This window comes from Athene cunicularia, assembly GCF_003259725.1.
Source record: "Athene cunicularia isolate RWA chromosome 15 unlocalized genomic scaffold, athCun1 chr15_part1, whole genome shotgun sequence".
NCBI lineage: Eukaryota > Metazoa > Chordata > Aves > Strigiformes > Strigidae > Athene > Athene cunicularia.
Window position 1 is genome coordinate 11,111,672 of NW_020799121.1, and position 7,707 is coordinate 11,119,378.

General features: G+C 39.2%; 1 protein-coding gene across 2 annotated transcripts in view; it reads right to left on the reverse strand.

The window, feature by feature from the left end:
* The window catches only part of TMEM132C (transmembrane protein 132C), a 765,633-nt gene that overhangs the window by 213,285 nt on the left and 544,641 nt on the right, over positions 1-7,707 (reverse strand). Inside the window, exon 1 of one of the 2 annotated variants that reach the window (XM_026859692.1) lies at positions 7,653-7,701. The exons of the other annotated variant lie outside the window; for it this stretch is intronic. The gene's annotated coding sequence lies outside the window, so the exon portion shown is untranslated. Of the gene's footprint in view, positions 1-7,652; positions 7,702-7,707 lie in introns of those variants that run through there. 2 annotated transcript variants of the gene reach the window in all.

Consider the following 7,707-nt stretch of genomic DNA (forward strand, 5'->3'; position numbering starts at 1 on the left):
ATCAGAAAACAGTTGGGCTTGACTCCATACACACTGACGGCAACAGGAAGGCTCTAGGTTACACTGGGCATTGGAGCAGGAGACATTACAGGAGACCTGCACCCCACCTGGCCAACTCTCTCTCTCCTCTATATACAACACATCACTACTATAGGAATGCATTCTGTATCCCAAGCTCTGGCAAAAAAACCCCAAACATACTCTAGCATCTATTTTTAAACAAAGGAAAATACAGTTTACCCCACCTCCACTAGCTCTGTTCTTGTAAACCACTGAACTCTTGGCTGAAGTTCTGGAAAAGAAAAAGATGTATTCAATCCCAGGCAGATGCTTGGCATGGAATATTTTAGCTGAAACAGTTAATGGTTGGAGAATTTATAAGAAACTAAACCCAAACTCTTTTAATGGCAATTCTAATAAGAAGCAGTGCTACCAGTCCTGTTTACAACAATGCAAAAAAGTTGGGGTTTGGGGCTTTTTTTTTTTTGTTGGGAGTGGGGGGTAATGGCGTGGTTTGGTTTGAATTCAGGAAAATAGTTTTATCTTAAGCATCAAAAAGTGCATTCTACCTGCATGAGGAAAAGATAATACATTAACGTAAGCCTCACTTTTGTTTGTTGAAAATGATACAGAATCAGCAAAATGAGAAAACACACCCAATATAGAAATCAAAGCTGCATCGTTTACCAAGTGCCTCTCATGTTCTCTAACCTCTCAGTGTTTAATATCCTGCACTGGATACATAACATAAGCAACTCCCATAACAATCATTTTTTTTTTTTTTTAACTAGTGTCCCACGAACAAATTAAAGCCATACCACTGCAAGTGCTAGGCTGCAGTACCATACTTGTTTAAGCTGTCCCTCCCGCACTGGGCCCATCCTCTTTTTTGCTTATACAAGCAGTAAGTTGATCCGAAGGTGATACAAACATACCCTTTATTAGGAAAAAAAAAAAAAAAAAAAAAAAATGTGCTTTATCTCCCTGAAGCAGCTTACAGAGGAATTAGAGGCATGCCAGAGTTGGCACAAAAAGAGGGTTGCTCAGTTTGGGAGAGGGCAGAAACCTGGCAGCATCAATTTACATTGGCTCAAGCTGGTAAGAAACTGCACCCTCAGGCAATACAACTGGTTGGAAAATGGAATTTCTCAAGGACGAAAACTAACAGTTTGAAGCTTACTTTCATTCTCAATCAGAAGAAAAAGACTTAATTTGTTACATAAAGTTAAAATGCTTTTCAAAAGTCATTTGGAATGACAAATTTTTTCATAGCAGTTATAGAGAGATGATTCCTTTTTGTAGTATCAAAACACTATTACAGAAAAATACTAATGATGTGCTCCTTAGAGTATCTGTGCTATTAATTTTTATTTGAATACATTTACTAGAAGTCAAACTGATAATTTTATGTGAAATAGTTAACATCAAAAATATTATCTAAGCAAATTTTAGATGCAAGCACAATTTTAAAAGCAAATTGTTTTGTAAACTATATCAGTTTCAAAAATATTTTCAAATGAAGAACTGCTCAGTTGAAAAATATTATCAAGCAGAAAAATACAATTACCTAAGTAATACAATAGTAGACGTATTGGCAGATATATTTCAACACCTACACTCTATGATTGCATGTTGCAGTTAATGAGCAGAATCTAGCAGACCAACCCAACCCCTCTGTTGCACCAGTATCATGGGATACCAGCTTACCTTTTAATTTACCTGAGATTTACTCTTCATGCACAGAGAAGCTGACTTTTAGATGTGCACTGGAGACCATAAGTCTTTTTTCCCATCCAAAAGCAGAAACTTTTTTCAAGGTCTTTTTTCATAATTAAGCAAGCTTCCCCGCTTACATTCTTATTTAACTTCAAAGTTTTCATATAAATGTCAACTTCCAAACCACTCTTTTGGGGCTTAGTGTTTGCTTCATAGTATTGAAAAGGGCAATTCACTTAGAGTCTCCCTTCACAGCAGGTTTGTGTTTCCTGATCTTAAAAGAACATACAATCAAAACCACCAAACACAGAAATGCTGGTAGCAACAAACATTAATGTATTTAGGATTGAAACATTAAATATTTTCATGCTGTCCTTCTACAGAATGATAGAAACTTTATGAAAACTGTAGAAGAACATGGAAAATATTATGTGAGAAGAAACAATTAACAAAAAAGGTGTTTGACCTCACACATGACACTTGTAACACTAGAGGATGGCAAAAATCAGATTAAATTCTTACTGTGGTATATAAGTGTCCACTTAAGGAGACTTGTGTAGCTGTTTACATCTGTCAAGCTGCTAAAACTGCACAGTTGTAAGAGAACACTTTTGATAATGACAGTGGAACTGCGATTAGCATGATCTGTGTTATTCAAGCAAAAGAAGTGCTGGAAAAGGTTGTGTCTGAGCACAAAGTTACTGACCCAAGTTGTCAGCGATGCAACAGTAAGACATTAGCACATTTCTTAAGTGTAGTGGCAAAGAACCACTTCGTCAAAATGTACTTCCCTAAAGAAAAGTTCACCTAATTGACCAGTGCTGCAAAGATGCCTGTAATTTTACTGATGGGGATGACACTGTTTATGGAATTCAAGCTCAACAGATTAATATGCTTTAGAATAGCAAAGAAAATAGTAGACTCACTGGGTCATTTCACTAGACACAGTTGAAACGAAAAATGGTGACCTGAGGCTGTGTATTGACCCAAAAAAATGTGAACGAATAGATAAAGAGAGAGTATTTCCATTTGCTAACTAAAACAGACACAGGCACTACTGGACTGAAATTATTTCCAAAGCTAGATGCATCCGCAGGCTTTTACCAGATACCTCTAAGTGAGGAGACTGCAGAAGCTATGAACTTTCAATGCGCCATTTGTCCGTCCCCGTTTCAAAGGGGTCACATCTGTCACTAGAGCCTGAGCCAGTCCACAGAACACAAAACAGTACAACTGCTTGAAGAGCTGAACACTGTGAAACTGTTTTGCTAGGGTACTGAGTCTGTAAGGAAGACTGAATAAAATATAAAGGACTGAGGCCTGTAAAAGCAAGTCAGGACAAGAGTTTGAACTAGACAAAAGCAAGTTTTCTGGCCAGAAAGTTACTGCTTATCACTATGAAGGACACAGCACTCAAATTTCAGTCAAACACCTTAAGTTAACACTTTATAGCATCACAAGATGTTACCTGTATTTGTATCAGTGTAGTGTGTAGAGAGTAAGCAAACTAAAAGATCTCACTGGACAAAGTGGCCAAACCAGAATCAAGTCTTTCACCAACAAAATGACAATCACATGGGTGAGAGGCTGGGAGAGAAAGAAGGAAATGAACGATGAAAACAGCAACATAGTAGTATTCTTGACAGTAAAGGCAAGGTCTGATTCCTGCCTCACAGCTCTCCTTTCACTAAATCCACTTTCCTCTTTGGTATCAAATCTACCTAGTATTCAGCAAATGTCTCATTCGAGCTGATGGATGTGTTTGCTTTCCCTTGCATTCTCAGTTTAGCTTCTCAACATTTAAGTTCTCTCAACTTGTTACCTTTTTACTTTTGCATCTTTTATCATAATCTGCTTTTCTGTCTCTCTCAAAATAGCCAGGACACATCCAGTGGAGCCTGCCAGATGTGAACTACTGCCAAAATCTCAGTGCAGCAGCACTAACTTGCATTCAGCATATTAGTAAATCGAAGAGTTTACCAACGCCTTAAAGAAAATTGGGTTCAGCACAACAAATCTCAGACACCACTTCAATGCCACGATCATACTCTGAAGATTTCAAACTTTCAATTACTTATTTGTCTCTTGACTAACTGCCTTAAATAGGCATGACCCTAACCACAGTTACGATCACCAGCTCAGAGAGATTTACTGCAGAGGGGCACTACCTTTAAAACTCTACCCAGGAAAGTTTGTACACCAACATTTGTAGAAAATTTGCTGTTATTCAGAGTTTCTAGCTATTCCTTACAAGCTACCTTTCCAGTGGTGATGAACTACTGCTTTGTCAGTAGAGTTTAAAAAAAAACCAACCAACCAACCACAGAACTAAATCTCAATTCTCAATAAACCCCCATCCTTTCATCTCAATGAACAGTTTGTCAATACTTACTAATTAAATATTATGTCATTTGAGAAAACATAATGGTGCGGCTGTTTATTCCTTCATTTCATACAAATACTAAGTTCCCCAATTCAAGAGTCAGACACATATTTATGCATTAGAAAAACAATTACAGGTATGACATTTTATATCACACAGTCATGGATTTAGAAGCATGCTTGAACAGACATTTACAATACAACTGCTGGGTATTTTACTAGGTAAGTACGATGTCTAATAAACTTTAAGATCTACTACCAAATATGAAAACAAAGTAAATTGGAATATTAATAGCACTATCTCCATTTTGAAAGTGTTATATCCAAAAGAGAGATTAGACACTTACAAAACTTCATGCAGTTATAATTTAACATAATGTAAGTCCCTGCTGTGTTCTTAGCTAGCACTAAGGCAATAAAATTACCAAGAAGAAAATTTAGGAAGTTTTCCATAACACTAGGGTATGCCAGGCTACTGAACCTTCAAGATAAGATATAAAAAAACCTCACTGCTTCAACAATTTAAAATCAGGATTAAACAATATTCATCATAAAGAGCTTCAATCAGTTTCCACATCAGCATAACTAAACCAAGGACATACCGCACGACTGTGGTATAAAGAGCAGCAGAACCAAAGCAGGTGCTACGCCAACCTATGGATGCACAACTGTGCTTGCATTCGTATTCAAACACTACTTAGGTACCTAAAATTCTGGTAACTCCCTGTACCTTTAACATCTGCTCAAGTTCACCACTTTCTTGCAGATACGTACTTCTCCTGCAAATGAATCAATCCTTTAGCTGTGCATCCTTCAACTTTTCAGGACTTAATAGATGCTGTACTTCCAGTTTCTGTTATTCTTGTTCTTAGTTCACAGCTCATAGGAAACTGAGGATTCCCAGTTATCTATGCATTACACAATAAAGTAAATTTTCTGTTTGTGCTTACGCTCTGATTCAAGAAAACAATTAAAAAATTCTTACTTCAAGCTCGCAAATACCTCATATTGGCTGTAAAGAGGCTTAAGCACATGCATTAGCACTTTGCTGAAAAGAGGTCATTTCCTGAAAGGAATATATATACACTTGGGATTTACTTATGTAAATATGATTTCACATACATACTCTCCACCTAGGGAACAGGGATTCAATAACTGGTATGTAAAACATGTGCTTGTACCTAAATGCAAGAGCACTTTTGCACACTGACTTTTTACACATCCTGGTCTGACTAGAGGCATGGCTTAAATTAAATGCCAAGCTTCTTTCTTGAGATTGAATGAATTAACATTATTGGCCAGATAATAACCACAGCATAATGGCACACTGAAGCCTAAGGCAACATTTCAGGAGAATTTTCTTAGAAATTCAGGCCTGATAGGAGATGCTAATGAGTTCGGAGAAGTAAATATAGCTCTTTAAATCGCAAATGACAACTTGTCTATAATAGTAAGTTTCTCAGCACATTTACAAACGTTTTTGCTTGCAAGCTATAAAGTGACTTTCATTTAGTTGGACTTTAGCTCTCAAGAACAATTGCTATCCTAACACGCCAACAAAAAGAGTGCAAATACCCAAGGGGAGTGCAAATGAAATGCTTGTTAAGGCCTCACAAGGAAACCATACAAACACCTTATTTAATAAGTTTAATTAACCGGCTCTTTTCTAAATCATACTGTGCCCAGCAATGCTGAGAGGCAAATTCCCTGCTCAGAAGCTCCGCTTTTCTTCCCTGAAGGAAAGTAATATTTTCTCTTTTATTCTCAAAGAGCACAGCCTAGCAGCCCCCAGCAGCTGCTGCTAGCAGTGGCACCACTCTACAGCATGGCTGAGTCAACGCTGACCCAGGTTCCAGCAGAGAGAAACGGCTTAACGAGGTTGGGTTGTTTATAACCTCTCACTGTAGCACTTTCTCCTACCCTTAGGAAGCATAACCTATGTATTTCTCTTACAAAAATACTTTCAGATAGAAAACGCCTATATATTGGTGCCTAACTCAATATATTATATCTAATTCAAATGCTTATTGGAGAAGATGCATTTGTGACTGTCAAAGCTGCACAGCAGAAGAGACACGCTGCCCCAGAAAAATGTCAGATCCTCTTCACAACTTTTAATCTCATGCAGTCTCTGAAGGCGAGCACGAAGCTAATATAATTCTCACCTCCAGGCTGCAGCAATCAAAACAGAAACCTGTATTTTAGATTCTTCACATCAGCACTTTCAGAGCATGTCGATTCACTGGGATGACCATTAATTTTAATGTACTATATTAAAATGACCAGCATTAAGAGGTCATGCAATTTTCTCTCAGTACTTGGTTTTCCCTACCAACTGGGGTGGGGAAAGTCCCATCATGAATTGCTGCTGATTCCATCCTTGCTTCACTCTTGAGATACTTTTGTATCTCACAACTGCCTCTACCATCGACTACACTGGGGTGAGAGGTTGGCAGGACTGGACCAAACTAAACAGTGAAGAGTCTTTTATTAGTAATCTTCTCATGTCAGTCAAACAGCACCACTAATACCAACAGAACAGAAGGCAAATATTTTTTTTTATTCCTAAGGATGGCAACAACAGCCGGAATTGCAGAGAGCTTACCAAGTTTCCACACACACAACACATCCCCCAAAGGGGGAGAATGGTATGTTTTTAGAAAATACCCAAAATTATCATGAACTGAGCAAGAGAACAAGGAGTGTTGAGCCATGGCAGTTGCTTACTATTCTGCACAGAAATCCCTGTTTGGATCATGCACGATTTACATCCTTGAATGACTTCAGAGAAGATTTGCCTTTGTCAAAGGGACTCTCTGATGACAGAAGTTCAGCGATGAGAAAAAAGAGCAGATCATATAAATGACCTCTCTGCTAGGACAAACCCGGTTCCTCAGCTGTCCCTTTAATCAAGATAACAAGAATCTTGTCCAGTCCAGGTAACAGGGCTCCTATCCAGCCTCTAGAGCTACCACCGCACAACTCCAATATAATGTAGAGGACACTATTCCTAAACACTGTCATTGACACCCGGAGCCTTTTAAAGCTTTCACTGCTCCCCATATTCTGATCCAAGCCGGACTGGGACACCCTCTCCCACTGAGAAAATCCCTTTTAACACAACGCAGTAATTTAAGATGTATTTGTAAATATTATCATCTGTGAGGCAGAAAGAAAGGAAACTTTCCCTGTTTCTCATTTCAGTCAAATACAAGCTTTCAAAATTTCCTACCGTTCAAATAAACAAGAGAGAAAAAATGGGAGCGGGAGGGGAAGCGAAATTTTAAGACAGCAAAGAGAGACAGAGGCAGGATTTAAAGGAAGAGAAAAGGCAAGGAGGGAAGAGGGAAGAAGGAGTGATTTAGTTCACACGCCGCTACGGTGGAAAACAAGACGCCTGCTGAGGAAGGAGTTCAAGTCACCGCCCGAGCGGCCGCAAAGCAGCCCCGCGCCGTCCGTACGCGATCAACTGGTGACTCCGCTCCGCGCCCCGCAGAGCGCCAGCCGCCCCCCCGTCCCTTCCAGCGCCCGGCGACAAGTGCCCTCCCGCTTACCTCCGCAGAGCAGCGCTCCGAGCAGCAGGCTGACAGCCGGGCAGCGGGGCCCGCC